The sequence below is a fragment of the Bos javanicus genome, chromosome 5 (genome assembly GCF_032452875.1).
Source record: "Bos javanicus breed banteng chromosome 5, ARS-OSU_banteng_1.0, whole genome shotgun sequence".
In the NCBI taxonomy this organism is placed as follows: Eukaryota; Metazoa; Chordata; class Mammalia; order Artiodactyla; family Bovidae; genus Bos; species Bos javanicus.
Window position 1 is genome coordinate 102,479,900 of NC_083872.1, and position 12,034 is coordinate 102,491,933.

Consider the following 12,034-nt stretch of genomic DNA (forward strand, 5'->3'; position numbering starts at 1 on the left):
CAGTCAGATTCTTTACCGTTTGAGCCACCAGAGAAACCTAAATGAGGTAAGGATGGACTAATTTAATTCACATATTCCAACCTTGATTGTTAAAATTTCTGAGATGTAATTCTTGTAACATTGTACTAGTCCTAAGTGTGCAACATAGCATTTATGTATTTGTACATATTGGTAAATAATCACCACGTGTATAGTAATATCCATCGCAACATGTAGTTACAATTTTTTTTCTTATGATGAAAACTTTAAGATGTATTTTCCTACCTACTCTCAAGTATAAGATACAGGGGTAACTGTAGCCACCATGCTGTACATTACATCCTCATGACATTAATTTTAGACCTGGAAGTTTGTATCTTTTGCTACCTTCACCCATCCCATTTTGACCACATTGACCCTCTGGAAACCACCAAACTGTTCTTTGCATCTCTGAACTCATTTTTCTGTTTTTTTTTTTTTTTAATAATGCACATGTAAATAAGATTAAATGGTATTTTTCTTTCTCTATCTGACTTAGTTCATTTAGCATAAGGCCCTCAAGTTCCATCCATGTTGCAAATGGCAAGATTTTCTTCTTTTTTTATGGCTGGATATATGTACATAGCAAATTTTATTTATCCATTCATCCATCAAAAAAGGCTTAATGTTGTTTGGCTATTTTAAATAATTCTGCAATGAACATTGGGTTGCACATATCTTTGTAAGTTAGTGTTTTTATTTTCTTCAAATAAATACCGCAAAGTGAAATTACTAACTCACATGGCAGTATTATTTTTAGGTCTGAGTTTCTATTGTGGAACCTTAATACTGTTTTCCATGGTGGCTGCACCAACTTATCTTTCCCCCAACTGTGCACAAGGTTTCTCTTCTCGCCACAGTCTCAAAAATTCTCGTTATTTCTTGTCTTTTTGATAAAAACAACTCTATGAGGTGATATCTCATTGTGGTTTTGATTTGCATTTTCCTGATGATTAGTAAGGTTGTATATCTTTTCATGTACCTTTTCATGAACAACTGTATGTTTTCTTTGAAAAAATGTCTACTCAGGTCCTCTGCCCATTTTTAAATGAGACTGTATTCTTTTGCTATTGAGTTGTATGAGTTCTTTATGTATTCCACATATTAACCCATATCAGAAATATATTTTGCAAATATTTTCTCTGATACTATAGATTGTCTTTCCATTTTTAAAAAAATATTTTTCACCACAATATTTTTGCCCTCTATTTATATATTTACCAACCTGCATGCACAACTGGATCTTAGTTCCCCAAACAGAGATTTCATCTGGGCCGTGGCAGTGAAAGCACTGAGTCCTGACCACTGGACTGCCTGCTAAGTTCCTCATTTTGCTGATGGTGTCCTTTGTTGTGCAGAAGTTTTTAGTTTTATGTCGTCCCACTTAGTTAGTTTTGCTCTTGTTGCCTAATCCAAAAAGCCACCACCAAAACTGATGTCTATAACTTTTTCTTCCAGGATTTTATGGCTGCAGGACTTATGATTAAGTCTTTGATCCATTTTGAATTAATTTCTGTGAATGCTACGAGAGAGTGGTCCAGTTTTATTTTTTGCATGTAGCTGTCCAGTTTTCCCAACACCATTTATTGAAGAGAATGTCCTTTCGGCATTGCATATTCCTAGTTCCTCTGTCAAAAATTAATTAACTGTATGTATTTGGGTTTATTTCTGGGCTCTATATTCTATTCTGTTGATCTCTGCACCCATTTTTATACCAGCACTATACTGTTTTGCTTAATAGAGCTTTGAAATATAGTTTTAAATCAGGAAACATGGCACCTCCAATATTGTTCTTCTTTCTCAAGATTGCTTTGGCTATTCAGGGTCCTTTGTTGCTATTGCTATTGCTAAGTCACTTCAGTCGTGTCTGACTCTGTGTGACTCCATAGACGGCAGCCCACCAGGCTTCCCCGTCCCTGGGATTCTCCAGGCAAGAACACTGGAGTGGGTTGCCATTTCCTTCTCCAATGCAGGAAAGTGAAAAGTGAAAGTGAAGTCGCTCAGTCGTGTCCGACTCTTAGCGACCCCATGGACTGCAGCCTACCAGGCTCCTTCGTCCATGGGATTTTCCAGGCAAGAGTACTGGAGTGGGGTGCCATTGCCTTTTCCGAGGGTCCTTTGTGGTTCCATACAAATTTTAGGATTGTTTGTTCCATGTCTGTGAAAATTTCCTTTGGAATTTTGATAACAAAATCCACTATCTTTCATCAGTGTCTTAGAGTTTCAGTGTACAGGACTATCACCTCTTTGGTTAAATTTGTTCCTAATAATTTATCAGTTTTTTGTTCAACTGTAAATAGAATTGTTTTCTTAATTTTTCCTTGTGGCAATTTGTTATTAGTGTATCAAAATGCAACTGATTTTTGTATATGAAGTTTGTATCTTGCGACTTCACTGAGTGTATTAGTTCTGACAGATTTTGGTGGGGGCAGTAGGGTTTTCTATATATAATATTATGAAATCTCCAAATAGCATCAGTTTTGCCTTTTCCTTTCAGATTTGTGTGTCCTTATTTTTTTTCATTGCCAGATTGTTTTGGCTAGGAATACCAAACCTATGTTAAGTAAAAATGGTGGTTAGGCATCTTTGTCTTGCATCTGATCTCAGAGAAAAAATATTCAGCTTTTTACTGTTGAGTATGAGGTTAGCTGTGAGTTTGTCATATGGTCTTTATTATATTGAGATATAATCCCTCTATATCTACTTTATAGAGGTTTTTAAAATCAGAAATGGATGTTAATGTTTTCAAATGTTTTTTCTACATCTACTGAGAGGATATGATTTTCATTTTCATTTTGTTTACTTTGTGTATTGCATTGAATAATCTGTGAATATTGAACCATCCTTGCATCCTTTGGAACAAATCTCACTTGATCATCATGCATGATCCTTTGGATGCATTATTGAATTATGTTTTTTAATATTTTGTTGAGGATTTTTGTCCCTCTGTTTATCAGAGATATTTCTTGTCTGGTTTTGATATCAGAACCTTGTTGGCCTCATAAAATGAGTTTGGCAGTGTTCTTTTCTTCTGCTTTTGGAAGAGTCTGAGAAGGTTCTACCATTACACTGGGAGTTGGGATTTCAACAGCAAGTGCTGAATGAAGTAAATAAATATTGGGGGGTGACAGATATTCAAACCAAAGTGCTTATTCCCTGCAACATTTCTCTCTCTCTCTTTCCTACATACACAAACACACACACCCCATTCAGATATATCTTGAATGATATGCTGGGTGTTGCCTGAGAGAATGTGGTAACAGATATTTCAAAAACATATATTCACCACTCCTTGCCTCTCTTGCCTCATCTCTTTGTCTTTTCCACTTGAAGGCTAAAGAAGTATTAAATTGTTAAATCTTTTATTGATGATATTTTTCCTACAGTAAAGCACCAGAAAGTGGGAGGTGGTTAAGTCTCTGACCCTGAAAGTGAGTAACCACCTCGCAGAGATCCTGTCGTCACTTTCTCCAGGATCTCTGTATAGATTGGATAGGAGGTTTGATAGGATGATGTGGAAAGAATACATTAATTCTGATATTTTTTAACAGGTACATTTTACACTTGTATATATTTCTTTCAGTTTCAGGCTTTTGTGCCTTTTTCTTGGTGTTTTGTTTGTAATTTCTGTTTCCTCTGATTACTTAGCTTTCTCAGTATATCTATTTGAGTCTATTGCAGACAGTTTTACTTTCAGTTCAGTTTAGTCGCTCAGTCGTGTCCAACTCCTTGTAACTCCATGGACTGCAGCACACGAGGCCTCCCTGTCCATCACCAACTCCCAGGGTTTGCTCAAACTCATGTCCATTGAGTCAGTGATGCCATTCAATCATCTCATCCTCTGTCGTCCCCTTATCCTTCCCCTTTCAATCTTTCCCAACATCAGGGTCTTTACCAATGAGTCAGCTCGTCACATCAGGTGACCAAAGTATTGGAGTTTCAGCTTCAGCATCAGTCCTTCCAATGAATATTTAGGACCGATTTCCTTTAGGATGGACTGGTTTGAAACCCTTGCAGTCAAAGGGACTCTCAAGAGCCTTCTCTAACACTACAGTTTAAAAGCATCAATTTTTTGGTGCTCAGCTTTCTTTATAGTCTCTCACATCCATACATGGCTCCTGGAAAAACCATAGCATTGACTAGATGGACCTTTGTTGGCAAAGTAATGTCTCTGCTTTGTAATATGCTGTCTCGGTTGGTCATAACTTTTCTTCCAAGGAGTAAGCATCTTATAATTTCATGGCTGCAGTCACCATCTGCAGTGATTTTGGAGCCCCCCCAAAATAAAAGTCTGTCACTGTTTCCATTGTTTCCCCATTTATTTGCCATGAAATGATGGGACAAGATGCCATGATCTTAGTTTTCTGAATGTTGAGCTTTAAGCCAACTTTTTCACTCTCCTCTTTCACTTTCATCAAGAGGCTTTTTAGTTCTTCTTCACTTTATGCCATAAGTGTGGTGTCATCTGCATATCTGAGGTTATTGATATTTCTCCTGGCAATCTTAATTCCAGCTTGTGCTTCATCCAGCCCAGCATTTCTCATGATGTACTCTGCATATAAGTTAAATAAGCAGGGTGACAATATACAGCCTTGATATATTTCTTTCCCTATTAGGAACTAGTCTGTTGTTCCATGTCCAGTTCTAACTGTTGCTTCCTGACCTGCATGCAAATTTCTCAAGAAGCAGATCAGGTGGTCTGGTATTCCCATCTCTTGAAGAATTGTCCACAGTTTCTTGTGATCCACACAGTCAAAGGCTTTGGCATAGTCAATAAAACAGAGACAGATGTTTTTCTGGAACTCTCTTGCTTTTTCGATGATCCAACAGATGTTGGCAACTTGATCTCTGGTTCCTCTGCCTTTTTAAAAACCAGCTTGAACATCTGGAAGTTCATGGTTCATGTACTGTCGAAGCTTAGCTTAGAGAATTTTCAGCATTACTTTGCTAGTGTGTGATATGAGTGCAATTGTGTGGTAGTTTAAACATTTGTAGACATTGCCTTTCTTTGGGATTGGAATGAAAACTGACCTTTTCCAGTCCTGTGGCCACTGCTGAGTTTTCAAATATGCTGGCATATTGAGTGTAGCACTTTCACAGCATCATTTTTTAGGATTTGAAATAGGTCAACTGGAATTCCATCACCTCCACTAGCTTTGTTCATAGTGATGCTTCCTAAGGCCCATTTGACTTTACATTCCAGGATGTCTGGCTCTAGGTGAGTGATCATACTATTGTGATTATCTGGGTCGTGAAGATCTTTTTTGTATATTTCTTCTGTGTATTCTTGCCACCTCTTCTTAATATCTTCTGCTTCTGTTAGGCCCATACCATTTCTGTCCTTTATTGAGCCCATCTTTGCATTAAATATTCCCTTGGTATCTCTAATTTTCTTGAAGAGATCTCTAGTCTTTTGCATTCTATTGGTTTCCTCTATTTCTTTGCACTGGTCACTGAGGAAGGCTTCTTATCTTTCCTTATTATTCTCTCCCTTCAGGGAACTTCCATAAGCCTCTTATCCTCCTCCATCAGAGGGCAGACAAACTGAAAACCACAATTACAGAAAACTGACCAATCTGATCATATGGACCACGCCTTGCCTAACTCAGTGAAACTATGAGCCATGCCAATATGGCCACCCAAGATGGACGGGTCATGGTGGAGAGTCCTGACAAAATGTGGTCCACTGGAGAAGGGAATGTCAAACCACTTCGGTATTCCTGCCTTGAGAACCCCATGAACAGTATGAAAGGGCAAAAAGATAGGACACTGAAAGATGAACTCCCCAGTTTGGTAGGTGCCCAAATTGCTACCGGAGATCAGTGGAACAATAACTCCAGTAAGAATGAAGAGACGGAGTCAAAGCAAAGACAACACTCAGCTGTGGATGTGACTGGGGATAGAAGCAAAGTCCAATGCTGTGAAGAACAATATTGCATAGGAACCTGGAATGCTAGGTCCATGAAGCAAGGCAAATTGCAAGTGGTCAAACAGGAGATGACAAAAGTGAACGTAGACATTTTAGGAATCAGCGAACTAAAATGGACTGGAATTGGTGAATTTAACTCAAATGACCATTATATCTACTACTGTGGGCAAGAATCCCTTAGAAAAAATGAAGTAACCATCATAGCAAACAAAAGAGTTCTAAATGCAGTGCTTTGATGCAATCTCAAAAATAACAGAATGATCTCTGTTCATTTCCAAGGCAAACCATTCAGTATCACAGTATTCCAAGTCTGTGCAATGGCAACCCACTCCAGTACACTTGTCTGGAAAATCCCATGGACGGAGGAGCCTGGTAGGCTGCAGTCCTTGGGGTCTCTGGGAGTTGGAGACGACTGAGTGACTTCACTTTCAGTTTTCACTTTCATGCATTGGAGAAGGAAATGGCAACCCACTACAGTATTCTTGCCTGGAGAATCCCAGGGACAGGGGAGCCTGGTAGGCTGCCATCTATGGGGTCACACAGAGTTGGACATGACTGAAGCAACTTAGCAGAAGTAGCAGCATGCCTGAACCAGTAATGCTGAAGAAGCTGAAGTTGAAGCTATGAAGCTTCTATGAAGACCTACAAATCTTCTAGAACTAACACCCCCAAAAGAAGTCCCTTTCATTATATAGGACTGGAGGACAAAAGTAGGAAGTCAAGAAACACCTGGAGTAACAGGAAAATTTGGCCTTGGAGTAAGGAATGAAGGCAGGGTAAAGGCTAACAGAGTTTTGCCAAGAGAATGCACTAGTCATAGGAAACACTCTCTTCCAGCAACACAAGAGAGGACTCAACACATGGACATCACCAGACGGTCAACACCAAAATCAGATTGATTATTATATTCTTTGCAGCCAAAGATGGAGAAGCTCTATACGGTCAGCAAAAACAAGACCAGGAGCTGATTGTGGCTCAGATCATGAACTCATTATTGCCAAATTCAGACTTAAATTGAAGAAAGTAGGGAAAACCACTAGACCATTCAGGTATGACCTTAAAAAATCCCTTACGATTATACAGTGGAAGTGACAATCGATTTAAGGGACTAGACCTGATAGACAGAGTGCCTGATGAACTATGGATGGAGGTTCATGACATTGTACAGGAGACAGGGAGCAAGACCATCCCCAAGAAAAACAAATGCAAAAAAGCAAAATGACTGTCAAGGAGGCCTTACAAATAGTTGTGAAAAGAAGAGAAGCAAAAAGCAAAGGAGAAAAGGAAAGGTATACCCATTTGAATGCAGAGTTCCAAAGAATAGCAAGGAGGGTTTTGCTTTACTCAGTAGCTATTTGTCTATCTTTTTCTTAAGTCTACTTGGTAAATCTGTATATTCCCTTAAAGAGTTTCTTCTTACTACAGAAATATTCTCTTGTGCGTATGTCATATTGAATAATAGATGAGAGTAGTTTAGAATCTATTTAACAATTTTCCACTGAAACCCGTGATGGATTCATGTTGATGTATGGCAAAACCAAAACAATATTGTAAAGTAATTAGCCTCCAATTAAAATAAATACATTTATATTAAAAAGTATATAAGGGAAATTTTAAATATAAATTTATTCTGTGTTTATGGACTAATTTTCTTTAATACACTTTATTTTCATAAACCATTTATCATTAATTTATATTTGCTTCACTATTTTGTTGATTAGCATTGATTTAAAGAAAACATATTTCACTGAATTTTATTCATCTGATCATTTATTTAATAAATATTTAACAAGCACTTATCATGGTATTTAGAAAATGTTCTCCATCCATACTTGTTGAATGAGTGCATACAATGTACAAGCACTGTCCTAATAGAATAAACACAGGTTAATTAAAGTATGCAAGGTCTTTCCTTCATTCAGCGGTGTGTTAGTGTGTGTGTGTGCCTTTATAGACACCTGTGTTTATATTTGTTACTGAATGTGGAGAGTGATTAATAAGTAAATATTTATAGGTGTTTCAGATATCTTTCTCCATCTTTAATTTTTTTCTCTAGAATATTTTACAAATTTTCTTATTTATTTTTAGGAACTCTATAAACTAACATCATTTACCATTTTTTTTTAACATTATTTGGAAATATTTCCCCATCTTTTGTGTATGATTTTAGGTTTGTATATGTGTATGGGAGATTATGTGACTAAATTTATAACGTTTTAGTTTTTTGACTATGCCTTTAATGCAATGTTTCAAATGCCATTCTCCATCTCAAAATAACTTTTAATCAAGTTTATTTTCTACAAATGATTTTATAATTCCACTAAGTAATATTTAAAACCTTACTGCATATAAATTTGTTTTATTGTGTATGATGGTGTAGTATTGTCACCAGTTAGGAATTATATCTTAGATATGTGGTATTTTTACTTATAATTTCAAAATAAAAATATATTATTTCGTGATCTCATGGGCATGACACCAAAAGAATAGGTAAAAATAGACAAGTGAGTTTATCCCAGATGGCTCAGTGGTAAAGAGTTCACCTGCCAGTGGAGGAGACACACAAGACATGGATTCAACCCCTGGGTCCGGAAGATCCCCTGGAGAAGGAAATGGCAACTTACTCCAGTATTCTTGCCTGGGAAATCTCATAGACAGAGGAGCCTGGCAGGCTATACTCCATGGGGTTGCAGTGAGTTGGACACGACTGAATGACTGAACACCAGCATGACAGTAAAAGAAACAACAGTAGAGTGAAAAGGCACCTTACAGCAAATCATATAAGGGATTAATTTGCAAAATATATAAGAACCCTACAGCTCAAGAGCAAAACAAAAGCAACAACAACAAAATCTCTAATAAACTGATTAAAGAAATTAGTCAGGAACTAGCCATTTCACCAAAGAAGACATATGGATAGCTAACAGGGATATGAAAATATACTGACATCTCTAATCATCAGAGAAATGTAAATGAAAACCACAATGAGATGTCATCTTACACCTGTCAAAATGGCTATAATTAAAAAAAAGACAAATGTTGACAAGGTTGTGGAGAAACTGGAACTCTTCTGGATATTTATCCACATTAAATGTGTATATTGCATTTCAAAACTATGACCAAAAAATCTGTATAATTTATAGTGATTTGCCTTTTCATTCTGGTATTAAGTTTTTTCTCTCTGCTCTTGATTAGTATTGCTCAGTGTTGATCAGTTTTCATGAGGCATGTTTGAACAGCTTTCCTCTATTGTCTTTGTCTTATGCTTACTTTCTTTTTTAGATTAACTTTATTTTTTTTATTAATTCCAATCTTGTACATCCTTTAGGCTTTATTTCCCATATCCTAGCTTCTTAAATGAAAGCTTACATTTTTTCATTTTATGTCTCCCCTCTTTTCTAAATCTAGGGTATAAATTTCCCTTAGACACTACTTTAGTTGCATTGGAAGAATTTAGTTACAGCATATCTTTGTTACCATTATTTCACAATATTTTCAAGTTTGAAAGTTATTTCCAGACCCAGGAATTCTTTGGAAGAATATTTCTTAATTTTCTCAGTAGGGATGGCTAACTATATTTTCTTATTAATACTTAATTTCACTCTGGTCAAAGTAAATATTCTGTATAAATTCAATTCTCTGAAGGTTTTTGCTCTATCACATGATCATCAAAACATCCATTTCTGCTTTGTTGACTATGCCAAAGTCTTTGACTATGTGGATCACAACAAACTGTGGAAAATTCTTCAAGAGATGGGAGTACCAGACCACCTGACCTACCTCTTGAGAAATCTATATGCAGGTCAGGAAGCAGTAGTTAGAACTGGACATGGAACAACAGACTAGTTCCAAATAGGGAAAGGAGTAAGTCAAGGCAGTATATTGTCACCCTGCTTATTTAACTAATATGAAGAGTACATCATGAGTAATTCTGGGCTGGATGAAACACAAGCTGGAATCAAGATTGCTGGGAGAAATATCAATAACCTCAGATATGCAGATGACACCACCCTTATGGCAGAAAGTGAAGAACTAAAGAGCCTCTTGATAAAAGTGAAGGAGGAGAGTGAAAAAGCTCAACATTCAGAAAACTAAGATCATGACATCCGGTCCCATCACTTCATGGCAAATAGATGGGGAAACAGTGGAAACAGTGACAGACTTTATTTTGGGAGGCTCCAAAATCACTGCAGATGGTGACTGTAGCCATGAAATTAAAAGACACTTACTCCTTGGAAGAAAAGCTATGAACAACCTAGACAGCATATTAAAAAGCAGAGACATTACTTTGTGAACAAAGGTCCATCTAGTCAAGGCTGTGGTTTTGCCAGTAGTCATGTATGGATGTGAGAGTTGGACTGTGAAGAAGGCTGAGCACCGAAGAGTTGATGCTTTTGAACTGTGGTGTTGAAGAAGACTCTTGAGAGTCCCTTAGACTGCAAGGAGATCCAACCAGTCCATTCTGAAGGAAATCAGTCCTGAATGTTCATTGGAAGGACTGATGCTGAAGCTGAAATTCCAATACTTTGGCCACCTGATGGGAAGAAGTGACTCATTTGAAAAGACTCTGATGCTGGGAAAGGTTGAAGGTGGGAGGAGAAGGGGACAGCAGAGGATGAAATGGTTGGATGGCATCACTGACTCGATGGACATGAGTTTGAGTAAACTCTGGGAGTTGGTGATGGACAGGGAGGCCTGGCGTGCTGCAGTCCATGGAGTTGCAGTCAGACACGACTGAGCGACTGAACTGAGCTGAACTGATGATCATTTAAAAATGAAAGTTTGCAGTGAATTTACAATAATGTAAATAACAAGTTCTTTCATTGTTGGGTGTATTGCTCTATATATGTTATTTAGCTAACTGTTGTTTACATCTGCTATATTCTTCATTCTTTTTTGTGTACTTGGTCTGCATGCTATTGCAAAATACATGTTAAAGTCCCCACATTTTGATTATGATTTTGTCTATTACTGTTTTCATTCTGTCAAGTATTATTCTATATTTCAAAGCAATGTTTTGACATTTTCTTGGATTTTAATATCTATAATATCTTCATTAAGGGTGTATCCTGTTATAATCATGAAAATACCCCTTTTAACTCAATTAGCACATCTTGCTTTGAAGTCTACTTTCTGTAACATTTGTATAGCTACTCCAGTTTTCTTACGGTTAGGATTCACACAGTATGTACATTTTCCCCATCATTTTACTTTCAACCTTTCTTTACCCTCATATATAAGCTGAATATCTTCATGGTAGCATTTACATGAATTTTGTGGTTTTATCAAGATGGGCATTAATTTGAAATATCTAACCAATTTACTGTAAGTGCAGTTATTGGTATTGTTGGGCTAGTATCTATCATTTCCTTTTAATTGACCCATGTGCTTTATGTTCCTTTTTCCTCTCTTTCCCCCCTTCTTTTGTATTAAACAGATCTGTTATTATTCCAAATTTTCCTTTTTCCTTTGATTTTCAGCAGCTTTACTAGGTGTGGGAGTTTTCATGCCCATCCATCCATTTTAAAAAAAATTATCAGTTATTATATCTTCAGTTATTACTTCTGCTGCTCTGTCTCTCTGTCTTAGCTTCTCTTCTCCTCCTATCCCACTCCTCCTTCTTCCCATCTCTCATCTCTAGGACTCCTCTAAGTCAGTAATTCTGTGTTGAGTTCTATCTAAAATTCTTCTAAACTTATTAATTCAACTCTCTAGACATTTTATTTTCAGTTGGTACCTGTTCCTTGATTTTTATAGTTATAATAAGTTGTTAATGTTTTTCATCTTTTCACCATTTATTCTCTCATTTCCTCTTTTTTCCTCGATATATTGATCTTAGTTAAAATCTATATCTGCTAACTCCAGCACCTCTATCCTGTGAGTCTCTGCCTTCTCTTATTTTCTTTTTTTTTCACTTTGTTAATATGTCATGTCATCCCATGTCCTCGGCATTGAAAAAATGATCCTCCAGATACATTTTCTAACCCTTGAGAGGATTCATATTCTGTTTTGTTAAGCAAGTAGGAGAAGGGTTGAAGATCACTCAAATGTATAAATACAACTGAGAACTGAGCTGTAACAAGTCTA

At 36.9% G+C, this 12,034-nt stretch overlaps 1 protein-coding gene across 1 annotated transcript in view; it reads left to right on the top strand.

The window, feature by feature from the left end:
• Nucleotides 1-12,034, top strand: part of LOC133248187 (antigen WC1.1-like) — a 47,651-nt gene that overhangs the window by 8,811 nt on the left and 26,806 nt on the right.